At 42.7% G+C, this 22,133-nt stretch overlaps 1 protein-coding gene across 1 annotated transcript in view; it reads right to left on the bottom strand.

The window, feature by feature from the left end:
- Positions 1 to 17,726, bottom strand: part of EDARADD (EDAR associated death domain) — a 73,391-nt gene extending 55,665 nt beyond the window's left edge. Inside the window, exon 1 of the mRNA XM_044290976.1 lies at positions 17,579 to 17,726. The gene's annotated coding sequence lies outside the window, so the exon portion shown is untranslated. The remainder of the gene's footprint in view (positions 1 to 17,578) is intronic.
- Positions 17,727 to 22,133: the final 4,407 nt, after the last annotated feature.

Below are 22,133 nucleotides of genomic sequence, written 5' to 3'. Positions count from 1 at the left end.
CCAACAAATCCTTCTGTTGCTGTGGAATGGAGACTGGGCTCCCAATTCCCTGCAAATCACACTGCTAATGGGGAGAGGGGCTAACAAGCTCCTTTCCCATACATACTTCCAGCCTCTGGGGAGGGAGGCCAACTGTCTCTGCTCCCTATACAGTGTCCTGTTGCTGGGGCAAGGAGACTGTGCTCTCTATTCCCCGTAGGACACTCTGCCGCTGGGGGACAGGACCGACTGTCTCTGCCCCCTGTAACTCAGCCTGCCGCTGGGGAATGGAGACTGGGCTCCCAATTCCCTGCAGGACCGGTGGATAGACCTCGGTCCCACCTCCACCGGCCAACTCGGGTTCTTCCCAGTAAACCTCCACAATATCCTCCCAGCTGAAGGGCTCTGGACCAGGGTCTGACACACTGCTCTCTCGCTGAGCCCTCTCACTGGAGTGGAACAGCTGCTGGTAGTCCTGTTCCAGCTCCATCTCCCGGGTCACCAAGTGGACGAGGTCTTGCTCAAGAGTGTCATCCCAGTCATAACTGCTCTCCTGCCACTCAAAGAGGTCCCTGAACCGGGCTTGTGTAGGGCTCCCAAACTCCGGCTTTGAAAAAGTCTCCCATAACAAGCCAGGACCATCCAACTCCTCTCCCTCTGGCTTGTCATGCTCGGCTGTCCAGGGCAGGTACTGTGCCCCATACCACCAGAGCACCTGGTAGGCATCTTCCAGCCACATCTCCTGCCATACTAAGTGTCCCAGTTCCTTCACCCATTCCTCCAGGGGCTGCTCTCCCAGGAAGTGCATTACCAGGGCTACTCGTTTCTGCAACCGCTGGTCTTCCTTGGGGAACCTCCCGACCTGCTGGTACTCCTCCATACCCAGTGCCTGGTACCAGATGCCATTCCTTATTGCATCTCGGTCATCCATGACACCCTCATCGTACTCCACTGCTGGTTCCATTCTGGTGCTGTCAGGGTCGCAGTACTAGGACATGCGTTGCCCTCAAATTGTAAAATCCATGGAATGGTGTCTCCTGTAGCTGTCCTTCTGGCTGTGGGAACGATCCGGCCGCTTGCCCCCAATTGTTGATGTGACAAGACCAATCTCGCCTCATTGCATTGGAGAAGACTGGTTGCCGTCTTCTTCCTTTAGACTATGGCCCCATGTTAAAACGCTTGATTCTTGATTTTTCCCTGCAAAGACTATGTAAAAGAATTTGGCTCCATGGCAATTAAACTGTATTCGTGTAGTCTGAGTGCCATTCACCTAATAATTGAATGCGCTCAGATCCAAGCTATCTGGGGATATGTTAAATGTCTATGTTTTATGCAATAGCTGCACAGTTAAATATTCTTATGTCTTTTATTGTCTTTTGCTACCATGTGGCTAATGAAGTTTTGCCTCTGCCCTTGGAGATAAATTGGATTACTTCCCAATTGTCTCCATGACAGAAGACATTGTGAAAAACTGTGTATTCTCCTGCCTGTGATAATTACATTAACCCATTGTGTAAGGTAATTGTATCACAGGCAGAGGGAAGGATTTTGTGTGGGAGTGTCTGAGTGTATTGTACGTGTTTACTGGTTGTTTTACAAATCCCTGTAGGTGGTACTAATGTGTAAGAATGTGTATAGAAGAACAATAAACACACAGCTCTGGCTAACCACTGCTTGACCCTCAACACAGAGCCTCATCTCGTTCTTTGGGGGATTTACTGTATGCTGTTAGAGACTGATTGCTAGGAGTGTAAGCCGCTTGGGTGCTTTTCCTATTCGTCTGCTAGCAGCTATCCGTGAGGTTCCGTTCGGGAGTTTGGAGTATTCCCTTGTATGCCGTTCGGGAGTTTGGTGTTCTGTAAGTAGCTGTGCCTGTAGCTCTGGAAGGGAAGAGCGCCTAAATGGTATTAACCCCTTTTATGCCCGGGGTGCCGTTCCAGCCACTCCTAGGGAGAGTAGCAGCAGTGCTGAACTTTCTCCATTTATAGACAATTTGTCTTATCATGGACTGATGAACAGCAAGGCTTTTGGAGATACGTTTATAACCCTTTCCAGCTTTATGCAAGTCAACAATTCTTAATCGTAGGTCTTCTGAGTGCTCTTTTGTGCGAGGCATCATTCACATCAGGCAATGCTTCTTGTGAAAAGCAAACCCAGAACTGGTGTGTGTTTTTTATAGGGCAGGGCAGCTGAAACCAAAACCTCTAATCTTATCTCATTGATTAGACTCCAGGTGGCTGACACCTCACTCCAATTAGCTTTTGGAGATGTCATTAGTCTAGGGGTTCACATACTTTTTCCACCTGCAATGTGAATGTTTACATGGTGTGTTCAATAAAAGCATAGTAGCATTTAATTCTTTGTGTATTATTAGTTTAAGCAGACTGTGATTGTCTATTGTTGTGACTTAGATGAAGATCAGATCACATTTTATGACCAATTTGTGCAGAAATCCATATCATTCCAAAGGGTTTACATACTTTTTCTTGCAACTGTATAATGGAATTTTAGGACGGAATTTAAAATGGAACCCTTTAAGAGGCATTCCAATTTGCTCTGTCCTATTGCATTTCTATAGGCACAAATAATGGTTCAGTTTTTTTTCTATGCAGGTCCTGCCTATAGAAATGTAATAGGATGGAGCAAAATGGAATGCCTCTTAAAGGGTTCCGTTTTGAATTCCGTCCTGAAATTCCGTCATATTCCGTTATACAACAGAACACTATAACAGAATAACTTAACGCTGACACGAACCAGCACTTATTAGACGGGTTGCATTGGTGTACAGCAGTCTTCAAGTCATGCCACAGATTCTCAATCGGATTGAACACTGGGATTTACCTAGGCCATTCCAAGATATTTTAACCCCTTAATAACCGGTCTCATTTTCACCTTATTCAACCAACAAACTTGTAGGACCTTCAGGAGGTGGCCACACTGTATTTATTTACATGTAAGATTCAGGGGTGCACGTCATCCCCTGAAGATGCCGGTCATACGGCAAAACATGTAGGGATGCAGGTGTAACATTTTAGTTCAGATTTAGAGAGGAGGGAACCCCAGCAGGGGAATTAATACACAGCTAAATATACCGCTGGTGTAGAGATTAGAGTAATCGGAGGTATAAGGAAAGGGGGACAGTCCTGAGAAGTCATCAGGCACCCCGCCAGGGAAAACGTGTATTCAGATAACTGATATAACTCCCACCTCTCAAAATTCTGAGGAATTTTAATCTTAGTAGTTAAGAGTTCAAAGACACATTTTAAGATGAACTAATAAAATGTATGTTTTATATAATTAATTAGTCAGTGAGGTGTTAAAAAGTCACAGTTTGGTCCTAGAGACACCTGAATCTTACATTTTCACCTTAAGGACCAGGTCATTTTTTGCAAATCTGGCCAGTATCACTTTATGTGTGAATAACTTTAAAATGCTTTTACTTATCCAGGCCATTCTGAGATTGTTGTTTTTTTTTGGCACATGTTGTACTTCATGACACTGGTAAGATGGAGTAAAAAAAAAAACATTTTTATTTATAAAAAAATACCACATTTACCCAAAAATTTAAAAAACTAGCAAATTTCCAAGTTTCAATTTCTCTACTTCTATAATACATAGTAATACCTTCAACAATAGTTATTAATTTACATTCCCCATATGTCTACTTCATGTTTGGATCATTTTGGGAATGCCATTTTATTTTTTGGGGACGTTGCAAGGTTTTGAAGTTTAAAAGCAAATCTTGAAATTTTTCAGAAATTTCCCAAAACCAACTTTTTAAGGACCAGTTCAAGTCTGAAGTCACTTTCTGAAGCTTATATAATAGAAACCACCCAAAAATAACCCCATTTTGGAAACTACACCCCTCAAGGTATTCAAAACTGATTTTACAAACGTTGTTAACCCTTTAGGTGTTCCACAAGTTTTACTCGAAAATGGAGATGACATTTCTGAATTTCACTTTTCTGGCAGATTTTCCATTTTAATAATTTTTTTCCGCTAACAAATCAAGGATTAACAGCCAAACGAAACTCAATATTTATTGCCCTGATTCAGTATTTTACAGAAACACCCTATATGTGGTCGTAAACTGCTGTACGGGCACACGGCAGGGCGCAAAAGGAAAGGAACACCATATGGTTTTTGGAGGGCAGAATTCACTGGGATAATTTTAATTTGCCATGTCACATTTGAAGACCCCCTGATGCACCCCTAGTAGAAACTCCCAAAAAGTTACCCCATTTTGGAAACTATGGGATTAGGTTGCAGTTCTGTTGGTACTATTTTACGGTACAGATGATTTTGGTTGCTCTATATTACACTTTTTGTGAGGCAAGGTAACAAAAAATAGCTGTTTTGGGACAGTTTTAATTTTTTGTTATTTATAATGTTCATGTGACAGGTTAGATCATGAGCTATATTTATAGAGCAGATTGTTAAGGACGCGACAATACCAAATATGACTTTTTTGTTGTTGTTTGATTCAGTTTTATATAATAAAGCATTTTTTTTTATTATTATTTTTTAGTGTCTTCATATTTTGAAAGCCATATTTTTTATTTTTGGGGCTCATTTTTTTCGGTATGAGATGACGGTTTGATTGGTACTATTTTAGGGTGCATATGACTTTTTGATCCCTTTCTTATTACACTTTTTGTGATATAAGGTGACAAAAAAAATTGCTTTTTTTACACCATTTTATTTTAAAAAAAATTACGGTGTTCACCTGAGGGGTTAGGTCATGTGATATTTTTATAGAGAAGGTTTTTACAGACGCGGCGATACCTAACATGTCTACTTTTTTTTATTTACACTAATATTATTTTTGAAAAAATAAATAATGTTTTAGTGCATCAATAGTTTCAGAGCCATAGTTTTTTTATTTTTTGGGCGACTGTCTTATGTAGGGGCTATTTTTTTCCGGCATATGACTTTTTGATCGCTTGGTATTACACTTTTTGTGATGTAAGGTGACAAAACAATGGCTTTTTTTACACCGTTTTTTTTTTTTTTTCTTTTTACGGTGTTAGCCTGAGGGGTTATGTCATGTGATATTTTTATAGAGAAGGTTTTTTATGGACGCGGCGATACCTAATATGTCAATTTTTTTTATTTACACTAATATTTTTGAAACAAAAAAAACATGTTTTAGTGTATCAATAGTCTGAGAGCCATAGTTTTTTTTTTTTTTTGGGCAACTGTCTTATGTAGGGGTTCATTTTTTTCAGTATGAGATGACGGTTTGATTGTACTATTTTAGGGTGCATATGACTTTTTGATCGCTTGGTATTACACTTTTTGTGACGTAAGGTGACAAAAAATTGCTTTTTTGACACCATTTATTTTTATTTTTTTACAGTGTTCACCTGAGGGGTTAGGTCATGTGATATTTTTATAGAGAAGATTTTTACGGATGCAGCAATACCTAATATGTCTACTTCTTTTTTTATTTACACTAATATCATTTTTTAAACAAAATAAAATCATGTTTTAGTGTTTCAATAGTCTGAGAGCCATATATATTATTTTTTTGGGGTGATTGTCCTATGTAGGGGCTCATTTTTTGCGGAATGAGGTGACGGTTAGATTGATACTATTTTGGGGGTCATATGCCTTTTTGATTAGGGGAATAAGGGGAAAGGGGCGTTTTATCTTTTTTTTACTTGAAACTTTATTTATTTATTTATTTTTAAAACACTTTTTTTTACTTTTTTTTTTAAACTTCATCTCTGTCCCACTCTGGGACTTCAACTTTTGGGGGTCTGATCCCCTCTGCAATGCATTACAATACATCTGTATTGTAATGCATTGCCTGTTAGTGTATGACTCAGTGTCATACACTAACAGGTTGCCTAGGAGACCCAGCATGGCGCTGGATCTACTCGGCTTCCGTAGAAGGCCCAATGCCGTGCAAGGTATTGGGCAGCCTCTGCACCACATCGGGCTGCCTTCTCACCCATCGGGTGACTCGATGGGCTCCCTCAACCACAAACAACTGTACACCCTGTGTCCTTAAGGACTCGGACATCAGGGCATACAGGTATGCCCTGTGTCCGTAAGAGGTTAAAGGGAACCTGTCATAAACTTTATGCTGAGCTCACTGAGGGCTGCATAAAATAGTGACAAAAATGCTGATGTCAGTGGTGTGTCACTCATGAGCTACAAGTAAGTGGTTGCTGAGAACCAGCATCACAATCATTGCAGCCCAGGCCTTCAAAAGAGTCATGGTTATTCATAATCTCCTGCACTCCTGACTCCTATTTAACATGATTTTGAATGTGATTGCTTAATTCTGAACACAGCTACATCCCCAGTTATAAGAGGGTGTGCACACTTATGCAACCACATTATTTTAGTGTTTTTTTTCTTTTTCTTCCCTACACCTAAAAGATTTCAGTTTTTTTTTCAATTGAGTGGTACCGTTCATAGGTCACATTAAAGGTGGAAAAAGTTATGAAATTTGTCTCATTTTTTTACACCACGGAAACCTGACATTTTAACAGGGGTGTGTAGACTTTTTATATCCACTGTAGGTTCTCGGCAACCACTTACTTTTAACTTTAAGGCTACGACGAAATTTGTCGCATGACAGATAGGACACAACTACACAGCAACATTTGTAGCACAACATTTTATTGCACCAATGTTGCGCGACAATTTTTAAAGTGGCAGTCTATGGTGTCGCGCTGCAACATGCTGCGACTGCGACGCAACAGTCGCAGAAAAATCCATCTTGAATGGATTTTCTGTGACTGTTGCGTTGCAGTCGCAGCATGTTGAATGTTGCAGTGTGACACCATAGACTGCCATTATAAAAATTGTCGCGCGACATTAGTGCAACAAAATGTTGCGCGACAAATGTCGTCATGTAGACGTAGCCTTAAATGACAGATCACTGAAATCAACTCACCTGTCTCTACTTTAAGCTGCCGTTAGTATGGGCATCATAAAGTTGATGACAGGTCCCCTTTAATGTTTCCTCTTAAACCATTCCAGTGTGTATCAGTATGTTAAGTGTCATTGTCTTGTTGAAAGGTGAACTTTTATCCCAGTCTCAAAACAGGTTTTACTCTAGAATTGCCTCTATTTATCTCCACCCATCTCGCCTTCAATCCAGAACAGTTTTCCAGTCCCTGCAAATAAAAACCATACGAACAGCATGATGTTGCCACCACCATGCTTTACTGTAGGGATGTTGTTCTTGGTGTGAAAGTAAGTGCTGAGCTTGTGCAACACACAGCATTTTCTATGATGACCAAAAAGTCGATGTATTTGGGGAGTCTGTGTTTTTTCTGGCTTTCTGGAAGCAATGTCTTTCTTTCTGGACACTCTTCCATAAAGTCCCACTGCTGGGGATCTCTGGAGTTTCTTCAGTATTATCGTTGGTGTCTTCATTGAAGTTTTGGTGGAAGGACTTCTTTTGTCAGGTTTGCAGTTGTGCCATGGATGCTCTGTGGGATGTTCAAAGTTTCAAACATTTTCTTTTTATAACACAAAGCTAATCTATACTTCACCATAACTTTATCTGTAGCCTGTTTTGGAGAGTTCCTTGGCCTTCATATTGCTTGCTTAGCAGTGTTTCAGAGGGGGTCATTCAGACCAGGTATAGTTATTAGAGATGAGCGAATTAAAGCTGACGAAGTGGAATTCGATCCAAATTTCAGAAAAAAATTGATTTGCAACGAATGCGAATTTCCTTGCACTTCGTGGTAACGAACTGCAATTGTTCCTAAAATGGCAGCTACACATTTGAGGACAAAGGGCAAGAAACTCTGGTAAGGTGGGATGACCCATAATGCCATGCATGCAGCCAATCAGCAGCCAGCCAGGCCTGTGATGTCACAGCCCTATAAATACAGCAGCCATCTTAGATTCAGACATTTTCCAGTGTTCTGAATGCAGGGACAGATGTGAGAAGGCACTAGGGACAGCAATAGGAAAAACCTCACTGTGAAAAAAAAAAATAAGATTTAAAAGTGCAGGGAAAGGATAGGGAGAAATCATTTCACAGCACCTTAGTGCAGGGAGAGATGTCAGAAGGCGCTAGGGACAGTGCTAGAAAAGCGATTTACAACTGCAGGGAAAGGATAGGGAGGAATAATTTCACAGCATCTTAGTGCAAGGAAAGACATCAGAAGGAGCTAGGGACAGTGATAGGAAAAACCTCATAGCAAAAAAAAAAGCTATTTACAAGTGGAGGGAAAGATTATTTGGGGATTCAAATAGCCATTATACAGCTCTGTCATTCCAGCAATTTGTTTTTGGAGTGCAAGTGTTTTGTTTAAAAGCTTTTAGCGGCTTATATCTGTGGAAAAAGAAAAATATATACGCAGTTCACTTCTGCAGCTATATGTGGTGAAAGCATTTAGTGGCGCATTTCAGTACAAAAAGAAAAATATATGCGCAGTTCACTTCTGCAGCTATATGTGTTGAGAGCGTTTAGTGGCGTATTTCATTACAAAAAGAAAAATATATTCTTAGTTCACTTCTGCAGCAATATGTGGTGAAAGCGTTTAGTGGCCTATTTCAGTACAGAAAGAAAAATATATACGCAGTTCACTGTTGCAGTTATTTGTGGCGAAAGCGTTTAGTGGCCTATTTCAGTACAAAAATAAAAATATATACGCAGTTCACTTCTGCAGCTATATGTGGTAAAAGCGTTTAATGGCGTATTTCATTACAAAAAGAAAAATATATATGCAGTTCACTTCTGCAGTTATATGTGGTGAAAGCGTTTAGTGACATATTTCAGTACAAAAAGAAAAATATATACGCAGTTCACTGTTGCAGTTATATGTGTTGAAAGCATTTAGTGGCCTATTTCAGTACAGAAAGAAAAATATATACTCACTTCACTGTTGCAGTTATTTGTGGCGAAAGCGTTTAGTGGCCTATTTCAGTACAAAAATAAAAATATATACACAGTTCACTTCTGCAGCTATATGTGGTAAAAGCGTTTAATGGCGTATTTCATTACAAAAAGAAAAATATATATGCAGTTCACTTCTGCAGTTATATGTGGTGAAAGCATTTAGTGGCCTATTTCAGTACAGAAAGAAAAATATATACTCACTTCACTGTTGCAGTTATTTGTGGTGAAAGCGTTTAGTGGCCTATTTCAGTACAAAAATATATTCTCAGTTCACTTCTGCAGTTATATATGTTGAAAGCGTTTAGTGGCCTATTTCAGTACAGAAAGAAAAATATATACGCAGTTCACTGTTGCAGTTATTTGTGGCGAAAGCGTTTAGTGGCCTATTTCAGTACAAAAATAAAAATATATACGCAGTTCACTTCTGCAGCTATATGTGGTAAAAGCGTTTAATGGCGTATTTCATTACAAAAAGAAAAATATATATGCAGTTCACTTCTGCAGTTATATGTGGTGAAAGCATTTAGTGGCCTATTTCAGTACAGAAAGAAAAATATATACTCACTTCACTGTTGCAGTTATTTGTGGTGAAAGCGTTTAGTGGCCTATTTCAGTACAAAAATATATTCTCAGTTCACTTCTGCAGTTATATATGTTGAAAGCGTTTAGTGGCCTATTTCAGTACAGAAAGAAAAATATATACGCAGTTCACTGTTGCAGTTATTTGTGGCGAAAGCGTTTAGTGGCCTATTTCAGTACAAAAATAAAAATATATTCTCAGTTCACTTCTGCATTTATATGTGTTGAAAGCATTTAGTGGCCTATTTCAGTACAGAAAGAAAAATGAATACATACTTCTCTGTTGCAGTTATTTGTGGTGAAAGCATTTAGTGGCCTATTTCAGTACAAAAATAAAAATATATTAGTCGCTTTCAAGGGTGTTTTAATTTGCTTTAATTTAGTTCTGCTAAAAGTATGTCAGACAGAGAAGTGCCAGGCCATGCACAGAGGAGTGGCAGAGGCCTAAATGTTTCTAGCGTAGGCAGAGGTCACAGCAGAGTAAGGGGGTGTGGCAGCAAGAGTTGCAGCAAGACCCCTGAGCTCCCGGCGTCAGCTAGCGGTCGTGTCTTGATTGGTTAACTCGATCATCCACTTTATCCCAAGTGACATCAGACACCCCCAGCCAACAGTCGGTGGGTTCCTCAGACACAACCCTTAGTTGGCATGGCCCAGGAGCAGGCCCTCTGCCCTCACCTGTCCTCAACCTGCCTCTGTCTTTTTCTGATCCCTCACTGCGAGAAGTATTATATGCTGTAGGCTCTGCCCCACTTTTCAGCAAGGAAACGGTACTAGAGGATACTCAGCAGCTACTGCCCAGCCGAGATCTGGAGGAGACATCTGCTGCTTCCTCTGCTAGGCGGGCAAGTAGAATGAGGAGAGTGGCGTGGGAGCTGGTGGTTGCGAGCGGTCAGACTCCTGACCCAGAAACCATTGAGGAGGAGATCAGTGACGTGCAGACACTACTCGATGATGATGAAGCCGATCGCACTTGGGAGCCGGGTGTAGAAGGGGTTTAATCATCATCAGGAGAAGAGGGTGGCAGCTTGCCCGTGAGGCAGCGGCTGAGCCAGCAAGGTGGTAGCATGGTTGGGAGTCAGCAGGGTGGCAGCAGTGGGAGGTCTGGAGCCAAACATGCCAGGGGTAGACCACCTGCTTCCCAGCAGCCTACCTGGCACCACCCGGGAAGTAGTGGTGCAGGGGTTCACAGAGGCAGCGGCGGTAGCAGTTAGTTAGTGTGGAGTGTTGGGGGTAAATTCACCTACTCGGCGGTGTGGCAGTTTTTTGTTAAGCCGGAGGTTAACATGGCCATATGTAGAATCTGTGGGAAGAAGGTGAAACATGGCCAGGGTCAACATATGCTTGGTCACCATAAAATGGCCTGGGAGAACCGTGGCTCTGATGTGGTGTTCCAGCCTGCCGCAGCAACCGCTGCATCACCCAGTGGCATGCACCCGGTTTCAGCCAGTCAAGGCTCCACCACATCAACCAAAGGGAGCTGTCTGTCATTCCCATCTTCTGCTGGTCCAGATGCTCCTGCTCCTCCTCGTCAGTCATTCTATCAGCAATTGATCACCAAAGCGATTGCCAAGAGACAGCAGTATGCGTGCCATCATCCAATGGCACAGAAGCTGAATGTGCTCCTGGCCAAGTTGCTGGTGCTGCAGTCTCTCACTTTCAGAAGTGCTGCAGTCTTCTAGAACAGAAGGTAGGCCAGTCCTTGAGCCTGTCGGTGTCTGCCAAAGTGCATGGCAGAGCCGAAGTGTGGAGCTACGGTCAGGGACAGTACATGTCCTTTACGGCCCACTGGGTGAATGTGGTTCCTGCACAGCCACACCAGAAACTTGGCCAGGTCACTCCGCTTCTGCCTCCACGTTGTCACGCCATTGGTCCTGCGAAAATGTCCGCCTCTGACTCCTCATCCTCCACCATGTCCTCAGCCTCTACTGCAGGGACAAGTCACAGTGCCCCTCCAGCATACCACAGGGGAGGAACTGCTCCATGCCCTTCATCAAAAATCCTGGCTTTCTCCGTGACAACTCAAAATCATAACCATGGTGACCGACAACAGGAAGAGCATTGTGTCGGCGCAGCGTCAAGGAGGGCTGAGCCATGCTCTCTGCATGGCACACGTGTTCAATCTGGTTGTCAAGCGGTTCCTGAAGTCTTCCACCCATCTGCAAGATATCCTAAAAAAAGCCAGGAAACTTTGCATGCACTTCAGCCAGTCGTACACTGCAAAGTACACCCTCCTTGAGCTGCAGCGGCAGAACAGCATCCCCCAATATAGGCTGATATGTGACGTTTCCACCCGTTGGAATTCCACCCTCCATATGTTGGACTGTACAAACAGAGAAAGGCCATCAACGACTCCTTGATGATCCAAGCAGATAGGAGTACTCCACTGTGTAATTTTGATATCAGCGAGTGGCAGCTCATGCGTGACACTTGCCGTTTGCTCAGGGCCTTTAAGGACGCCACGTTAATAGTCAGTCACCAGAACTACGGGATGAACAATGTCATTCCACTGCTTCATGTCCTGGAACAGATGGTGGTAACAATGGCTGGTCAGGGGACAGGAGACGTGGCACCTAGATCTCACGGCCACATGAGCCCTGTGGGGGTTGAACTGGAAGAGGAAGAGGAGGAGGAGATTGGAGCACAGGCAATGTGTAGCGAAATGGGTGGTTTTTCTACTCAGCTGACAGGAGAGGAGGCGCAGGAGCAGCCAGAGGAGCTACAGAGCACTGAGGAACACAAGACAGAGGAACCAGACACACCGTGGCAGTATGCAGTGGAGATGGAGGCAGGGAGTCCTTCCGAGTCACTTGCACAAATGTCCCGATGCATGCTCACTTGCTTGCGTAGTGACAGCCGAATTGTCACCATTCGGCAGAGGGATGACTTCTGGCTCTCCACCTTGTTAGACCCTCGCTACCAGTCCAAAATAGGGGGCCTTTTTTACACCCACTAAGAGGGAGGACAAACTGAATTACTACAGAGACATCCTATGTAGTCAGTTGGCATCTGACTATCTGCGCCATCATCCATCCTCTCGCAGGTCTGACCAGGAGGGCCCTCTGCGCTCACGTTCCATTGCCATGGCTGCTGGGGAGGGGTGGGGCGGCAGGAGCAGGAGCAGTAGCAGCTCTATCAGCAGTAGCCAACCTCAGAGTGTACAGTCGCTGATGAGTAGCTTTCTTCACCCACATAGTGAAGAAATTACTCACTGGCAGCAGCAGGTAGACCTGGAGCAGGACCTGAACCAGCAGGTGGTGGCATACTTGGACAGCATGCTACTGCAACACGCCAGACAAGCAGGGTATAGCAAAGTGAGGTCACGGTTATGGGCAATCGAGGGTTACTCACTGTAATGGGGAACCCTGGGCAGGCGCGTGGCAGTGAAGGAGAGGTAGACACGGTTCCTCTGGGGCACACTCTGTATGGAGGGACCAGGCCTGATGGTGGATGAGGTGCCCTGGATGTTACAGGTATTTTGAGTGCCTGGGGCAAGGTCCCTGTTGGATTCGTGACGCCAGTGCCTTTGACGGTGGCACACCGGTTGGTAGTTGGAATGATGGAGGTACACAGGTAGAATAGTGAACCAAACGTTACTTTACTGAACAGTCCAACTTTGTACAGCAGGTGGTAACACAGTCCTTCAAATCACAGTTTCACAAGTAGGCTTTCTCCACAAAATGGCAGGTATTAATTATGCAAGATACGCAGAGGGTAAATTCACAATGCACTCAGAAGCAGGTTGTACCTTTCCTCAGAAATAGTGTACACTGTTCTTTCTAGAACTCCTGTTCTGGCTTTCTATCCCAAGGCCCGGATGCCTAAAGGGTGGCTTAAATTCTTGGTAATTATATCTTCCTCTGGTATTAATTAAATCCTTGCTTTCCTTTCTATTTGCATCTGCCCATCAGGGTTACTTATCTTTCCCTGGATCTTCCTTACTTGGCTGGTGATTGACTGTGGGTTTCTCCCAGGAGGTTCTGTCCTGCAACTGGGGTGTCTTCAGAGCTAACTAAGGCTCTCTTGGCTTCAGGCAGGCTGGATCTCCTCACTAGCCTCCTGGACATAGCTAGCAGCCAGGGCTATCAAGCTGCATGTCAGGAGCAGGCTTTTTAACCTCTGTCTTCTCAGACTCCTGACTCTGCACACCAACTCTCCCTGTCTAGGCCTGGACATTTATACTAGGGGCTCCCTATCTCCCTCTAGTGTCTGGGATGTCTAACTACACCCAACTAGGCCTGCTATTGCATCACACAGGGGAACATTGCATGTAAAAACACATTAAACCATACATTAAAGGCACAATTAAATATAACATTTCTGTCCCTTGTGAATAGGAGCAACGCGCACACCAATTGACCCTTGTGTAGTGCCCACCCCTACCTAGTGGGACACTACACTACCAACCAACATTGAAGATCCGCTGGACTACTGGGCAGCCAAACTGGATTTGTGGCCGCAACTAGCAGTTTGCCTTGGAAAAGCTGTCCTGCCCGGCCAGTAGTGTGGCATCAGAGCAGGTGTTTAGTGCGGCTGGGGCCATAGTTACCTCAAGGAGAACTCGTCTGTCCACCCAAAATGTGGAGAGACTGACCTTTGTCAAGATGAATCAGGCATGGATCGGCCAGGATTTCCACCCACCAATACCTGATGCATCTGATTAGATCATCCATGCCACCTCACTCAAACCTTGCAAAAAGAGACCAGTTTCTTCTGGCTACATGCCTCAGCTACTACTCTGATGCTGCCACCCGCCTGATGCCACACATCTGATGCCAAGTGCTCCTTATTTCACCCACCTTCATCAGCGGGTACTGGTATTGCCACCCACCGCCCTACTCTGTCACCAGGTCACTTTGTGGTCTCCTGATGCTGCTGCTCCCATCTCCACACTATGTCACCTTCACACTCTGTGGTATCCTGATGTTGCTGCCATCTCCACACTATGTCACCTTGCCACCACCTCCAGACTCTGTCATTGGGTCAATCTGTGATCTCTTCATGCTGCTTTCACCTCACCACTATGTCATAGGTCCCCTCTGTGGACTCCTCATGCTGTTCCCACCCTCCCCACTTCAGGACTGGTCCACTATTTTGGCTTTCGGCCTGGCTGACATAATCATTTATTTGACCTTTCTTCTGATCTGTCAGAAGGAAGGAAAAATGAGACGCACAGCGTATCCTGTCTGTGTAGCAGCTGTAAGGCCTGTATGGTCCCATCAGAATGGGTACAAAACACAAAAGACATGCAACTATTCCGTTCACGTGTCATCTCTGTTTTGGATCCACTCTCGGTTTGAACACTCTTGAGTTACCCCGTGACTGCCCTAATAAGAGAAGTGTGCAGCAATTCTAAGAGCGAAGCCTGTCATCTGCATGTCATACGGACTCACGGTATTATTTCACTACCACAGCAGACTCCCTATGTGTGTTACTGCAAGGCACATTGTTCTACACCACTATAAAGGCTCTCTGCAGCCAGGAAATTGCATTTTTTTTCCCCATAAAAATCGGTGAACCGGCAAATCGAATTTTTGAAAAATTCGCTCAATTCTGATAGTTATACTCAAATTACGTGACTGGTCATGTGATACTTTATTTTCACACAGGGGGATCTTAAGGCAAATTTATATGGTCCGAGCAAGTAGACAATTATCGGAAAGGAAGGGTTCGTTCCTAAAACCTGCCTGCTTTTCAGTGGAGGTTAAGAGCAGCACGATCTGCTGTCCAGAAACAATTTAATGTGCTGCATGCAAGATCACTTCACCTGATGAACAAGAGTTTTGCTCATTCATCTGGTGATCTGCAGCACATTTACACAGGCCTGTTATTGGGAACGAGCATTCTTAGTAACACTTCTTCTTGATAATCATTCCAAAAATTCCTGTTTTTAATGCAACTAAATACCAAGGGGGTGAATACTTTTGCAAGGCACTGTAACATTTTAAAGTTACTATCTGATGTACTGTATATTGATTGAGATGAACTGTTGATTTAGGATCAATTGTCATTACTGTACTGGAGTTTGGAAATTGCCTCATAGGAGTTATTTCTGCCTTTACATGCATGTCTAGGGGATAGCCAGCAGAGACAGCTGTCACTTTGATTGACAGGTATCAAATGTGTATGGCCAAGATTAAGGAATCCACGCATCTTCACCAAGTTAAAGAAGACCAGTCAGCTAGCAAAAACTTCCCCATGAAATAACAATAACAATGCATCTTCTTTAAGAACTCTACACTGCGTAATTCCTATGTTCTTCCTAAAGGTATTTTCACACTTGCGGCAGAGGATCCGGCAAAACGTACGCAAACTGATAGCATTTGTCAGACGGATCCGGATGCGGATCCGTCTGACAAATGCATTGAAATGCCGGATCCGTCTCTCCGGTGTCATCCGTAAAAACGGATCAGTTATAAAATGTTTTTGCATTTTTTTCGGTATGGACATGAGCCAGATATATTTTGCCGGAACACTTAATGCTGGATCCGGCACTAATACACTTCAATGTAAATTAATGCTGGCAAGTGTTCAGTCTTTTTGGATGGAGATAAAACCGCAGCATGCTGCTGTATTTTCTCCGTCCTGAAATGGCAAAAAGACTGAACCGAAGACATCCTGATGCATCCTGAACGGATTGCTCTCCATTCAGAATGCATTAGGATAAAACTGATCAGTTCTTTTCCGGTATTGAGCCCCTAGGATGGAACTCAATGACGGAAAAGAATAACGCTAGTGTGAAAGTACTTATGTATGTACGAACATGTTAGCAACTAAGAGTTACAATTCCTGTTGTTAGTGGGGGAACATACCGTCATAATGTGACACTGTCCAATCAATACACAGAGTCACACCTTGCTGAATGTCCAGTTAAATTATTAATACATTTACAGGCATTCTAATAGAGGATTGGCACAACACAGATGCAAGATACTGCTATTTCATGGGGCTGTTTTATCTACAACTGACATGTCAGGAGAGAACATGTCCATCAGCTATGCTAATTGAGCTAAAGCCCAAGGGTATGGCCACATTTTCAGGTTTTTTAATGCAGTTTTTGAAGCCAAAATCAAGCGTAAAATATATAGAGAAAGTGTTGAGGACAGATACAGCTTCTCTTTTTTTGAATTCCCTCCTAGTTTTACATTTCAAAACTGCTCAAATCCCTTTAACTATAGCTCCACATAGCCAATTTTTTACCAATGAATATTCAGTGGTTTGAAAAAGTTTCTCATGGACATTTTCATTACTATAATCCCAAAAGAGCAGCACTTACATTTATTGATTTTCATGTATTCACAATCCATTTAGAAAATGACGATTTCCCCACCAGTGCTCTTCCCTTTTAGGCTACATACACACGACCGTTGTGTGTTTTGCGGTCCGCAAATTGCGAATCCGCAAAACACAGATGGCGTCCGTGTGCATTTTGCCATTTGCAGGCACGGACAGCCATTGATATAACTGCCTATTCTTGTTCGCAAAACGGACAAGAATAGGACAGGTTATATTTTTTTCGTGGTCCACGGAACAGAGCAACGAATGCGGACAGAACACAGAGTGCTGTCCCCATTGAAGTGAATGGGTCTGCATCCGAGCCGTTAGAACTGCGGTTCGGATGCGGACCAAAACAACGGCTGTGTGCATGTAGCCTTATTGAACTGCTCCTGCTTGTAAGGGAAGCAATTCCAAAAACTGAAGAATAATAGTGGATTGTTGTGCGTGCAATTTTCCAATATGCAAACAAAACAATTGTCACAATTCTGCTTACAATAAAAGTGCTATAGTAGTAAACATAGAGACCAGTTCTATGTAGAATAGGATCCATAAAACATCTCAAACACCAAATCAACCAAAAGATACCTACAAGAATAGGCTAAATGGTGTAAAAGATAAATGTTCTCAATCCCGCCTGGATCCTGCAAACACCCCCAAAACGTCTTTTCCATCTCAGTGTCAATCAATAACAATGTTCTATCCAAAAACTTTGTTTCAAATGTTCGTCGTAACTTTGCAAAGACGAGTGACATTACATTGTCAGCTATGCCACTCACAGCTAAGTAACTTTTCTTCTTAAAGAGAGCGATTGTAGTTATTAAAAGAAATAAAAGAAGCAATAACAGCACACATAAGGAACTAAAACATCCTTACCTTCAGAGTGCAGGCTCCTCAGAAGCCATGTGTCTGTATTGTCCCAGGATTTCTTGTCTGTATCTCACAACAAGTAAGGTTATGCTCTGAACTAAGCTCCTTACTTCCTGCTTCTACAATAACCATCTTCTATTTTTTTTTTTTTTTAAGAAAAAGTGACGTTTCAGAAGCATATTCACACCACCTACTGGATATGGTGTTTATCTGAATGTAACACCTCTCCTCCTCCTTTCAACCTCCCCACCCTGTTCATAAAGAGGCCCATTCAGACATACCTTTATTGTATGCCTGCAGCAGATTGTCGAGCGAGAACAGACGCCTCGGGCTATTATCCACACCACAGTCATCACCCTCTTTTCAGGAGTCTTCTAATGCTTTCTGCATTTCCCCATATATCTGTCATTCTTTAACCTGGAGCAGTGCAAGGATGTATGGAAAATACAGAAATACTACACCAGTCGCAGACAAAGTTCTCCATGAACTAAATGATTCATTGTAAAGTGAATTGTCGTTCACATCTCCCCATACTGCTAAATATATAAAATTACAATTAATGGGGTTGTACTTCAGTAAGTTTTGTGCACAAACTTGAAGAATTAATTTTGACCAACTGCCACAATTCTTCATGATATATTGATATAGCACCAACATTTACCAAAGTGCTGCAGAGATTATTGCCCTTCACATCACCTGTCTGCAATGGGGCTTATAATGTAACGTTCCTAACTCAGACAGACACACATCAAACCATCAGTATGTGTTTGGAGTTTGGGAGGAAACTGGTATACCTGGAGGAAAACTCAAGAACTCCATGCAGATGTTTTCATTGGTTGGCTTCAAACTCAGGACCGTGGCGCTAACCACTGAGCCACCATATGGCCCCCATTTGTATCTTAAAGTAAATCTCCAGCCCCCCCAACCCCATTGAATCTCATTTGCCTCAGTATATCAGTGGAAGTTCCCTAATAAGTCAAATAGCTATCGATGACGTCTGATTAACTATCGGCAACTGCAATTAATACACATATATCATATGAAGAGAGGTAACAGGGCAGGGCACAATATATACATGTGTACATGGATGTAGTTATTGAGGGAGTCATTTATGAAATTAGAAATGTGAGTTTTGTGGCGTAAAAAAGTCGCAAGTCATGGCAACAGCGACATTTACCTAGCAACATTTTGTGATCCTCGCCGCTTTTGACAGTGGTCTATGTATGAAATTAGACCTAAATTATGGCTCATTTACTATGTGTAACTTTGGCAAAAGTCGCAATCCACGGCAAGCAACACCATGGTCTACATTTACACTTAAGGGTACATTCACACGACCGTGCCATGACTTGCAGTCCAGAAATTGCGGCTCCGCAAAACACGGATGCTGTCCATGTGCATTCCGCAATTTACGGAACGGAAGGCCCATTATAGAAATTCCCCACCTTGTTTAATAGGTAAGTAATTCCATTGGGCCCCGATTCTCAACTTGTGGTGAATAAGCTGTCTAATACTACTGTTATTGGGGTGTCCACATTGACATTGAATAAATTTAAATTATTTTACATATACACTTACGGTACAGTGGGTCCAACAAAGAGGTGCCAGGGCCCTCCAAAGGAACGAGCAGTGACAAAAATGTTGCTGGAACCCACAGAAGGGGTGGTGGTAACAGTAGCCGCATTCAGCGGTCGCGTTTTGTCGACTAATCTCACTGTTCGGTTGACTCGGTCTTCAACATCATCTCAGCAGCCAGGAATCTGTGGGTTGTCCTGACACCACACTTAGTTGGCATGGCCCAGGAACAAGCTCTGTGCCCTCAGCTGTCTTAAACCTGCCTCTTTCCTTTACTGCTCCTTCTGCCAGACAAATGATGTATGACGCCGGATCTGCTCCGTTTTTCGGTGCGGAAGATATTATTGAGGTTTGCAAATTGCGGATCCGCAAAACATGGATGCTGCCCGATATAGAAATGCCTATTGTTTTCCTGCTCTATATTTTTTGCGGGCCGCGGAACAGAACAACGGATGTGGACGGTGTGCTGTCCGCATCATTAGCGGCACCATTTAAATAGATGGGTCCTCACCCGTTCCACAAAATTTCTGAACGGATGCGGACCCATTTATACTGTTATGTGAATGTACCCTTAAGGTGTAAACCGCAATACACTCACGCCAGATATATTGTGCACCAAAAATGTAGTGCAGGCACACAATGCAAAGCCAGACACAAAGACAACCTGAAATGATAGATGACCCCATGAGTGTGTAGATATGCGTAGTGAGTTGGTATTTGCAGATTTATGTACTGAGAACGCATGCACAGGTATCTGTATTTACTGAGTGTACATACTGTATGTACATGAGAATGCATGCACTGAGCATCTACTGTATATGTTTGTGCATATGTCTTATCTGTGTGCTTGCATATATTGAGTTTGCAATGACTTAGAATAGCCATGTGTGCTTACATATAATGACTGTGGGGGCATTTATCAAACTAGATACATCAGGTTTTTCATGTAAACATGTTGCACGACATGCCAATTGTGAGTTTTTCACAACATTTCTGCAACATTCAGTGATCTATGTTTAAAGGGAACCTGTCATCACCTTTATGCTGCCCATACTAAAGGCAGAATAAACTACACACAGGTGAGTTGATTTCAGCAGTCTTTCATTTATAAGTTAAAAGTTAAAAATAAGTGGTTGCCGAGAACCAACATCACAATCATTGCAGACTAGGCCTGGAAAAGAGTCATGGCCACCTGAGAAGAGTCATGGGTATTCATGAATTCCTACTCTCCCTGCCCACCTGCTGATGACTGACAGTTTTGTACCTAGTTTTCTCCCTTTCTCTCTAGGAGAGAACTGCCAATCATCTGCAGATGGACGGGAGAGCAGGAGATTATGTGTAACCATGACTCTTCTCAGGCAGATTATGATGCTGGTTCTCGGCAGTCACTTACTTTTAGCTCATGAGTGACACACCACTGAAAATCAGCATTTCTGTCACTAATTTTTGCTACCCTCAGTGAGGTCAGCATAAAGTTGATTACAGGTTCCCTTTAAGGCAAAAAAGTGAGATTAGACCTGGATTACAGCACATTTGCTATCTGGGGCACCGGAAATGTCATACAAAAGTCGCAACCTACTCCAGGTAGCCACCTCATATATTTTTTAAGACTAAGTGATACAGCATAATGTAGTTGCACAAAATAAATGAAAACTGTGCACCATTTCAGAATTTGGTGCAACCACACGATGAAAACAACAGACTTAAAAGTGGCATGAAAACAATCTGAAATGAAGATTACTCTTACCGGTAATTGGATTTTCCTGAACCCACGACAGCAACACAGAAGATCCGCCCCCAAAGACAGGAAACCTGAAGTAAAAAAAGGCGGCTCTCCTCCCACTTCAGTATGTTTTTCCAAGGATGAGAGGAACTCCAATCAAGATATGTTTTCATATATATATAGATATATATATATTATTAATATTATTATTTTTTTGCGAAACCCGTGAAAAATGTGCACCAACCACCAACACAAACAGGGAAGGGAAATAAGGGTACTGTCGTGGGTTCAGGAAAATCCAATTACTGGTAAGATAATTCTTCACATCACCCATGACAGCAACACGAGAGTGAATAACAAAGGAGACCCTTAGGATGGGTTGACAGCCAAAAGCACCTTAGTAGCAAAGGTTAAATCAGAAGAAGAGTCTAACTGTAACGTCTGAAAAAAGTGATCGGAGAAGACCAGACTGACGCTTTACAGATATCCTCAATAGAGACAGAAGCCCTTTCAGCCCAAGAGGTAGAAATAGCTCTTGTAGAATGGGCCCTAAGGCTTTCGTGAGGAGACTTTCCTGAAGGTGAATAAGCCAAAGATACTGCTAACCTACTCCATCTAGCCAAAGTATTTTTAGATGCGACATGACCTTAACTTTTTCCCTGAAAAACAACAAACATCGAGGAAGATTTCCTCCAGTCTTTAGTTTTGGACAAGTACTGTATCAACCATGTTAGGAACATTAAGACAATGAAAAGACTCTTCCTCCTCCGTAGTTGGTGTGTCATAAAAGGTTGGAAGAGTAATCACCTGAGACCTGTGAAACTTAGAAGCTACCTTAAGAAGGAATGTTGGATCAGGCCGGATGATTACTCCTATCTTCCTATAAGAAGGATTAATAGAAATGCACTTTCACTAATCCAACGGGTCGACGTTAAAGCTACTAAGAGGCATAACGTAAATGACAAACTTCTGATAGAAATCTCTTCAATAGGTTCAAAGGGTTCAATAGGTTACCCCTAACTTTACCGCTACTCAGAGAAATTTTAGATAATCCTTATGAATAGGGAGATGAAAATAGGCATCTTTTAAGTCCAGTACTGCCATGAAGCAATTGGGAAAGAGCAGATTTATAGCTGATCTTATAGTCTCCATTTGGATTTTTTTACGAGCAAAAAACCATTTAGCTTTTTTAAATTTATAATGGTTCTGTAAGAATCGTCTTGTTTTCTCACCAGAAAGAAAAGAGAATAAAAACCTTCTCCC

The sequence above is a fragment of the Bufo gargarizans genome, chromosome 4 (genome assembly GCF_014858855.1).
Source record: "Bufo gargarizans isolate SCDJY-AF-19 chromosome 4, ASM1485885v1, whole genome shotgun sequence".
Lineage (NCBI taxonomy): Eukaryota > Metazoa > Chordata > Amphibia > Anura > Bufonidae > Bufo > Bufo gargarizans.
Note: the sequence above shows the minus strand (reverse complement) of the source record. Positions and strands in the feature narration are given on the sequence as shown.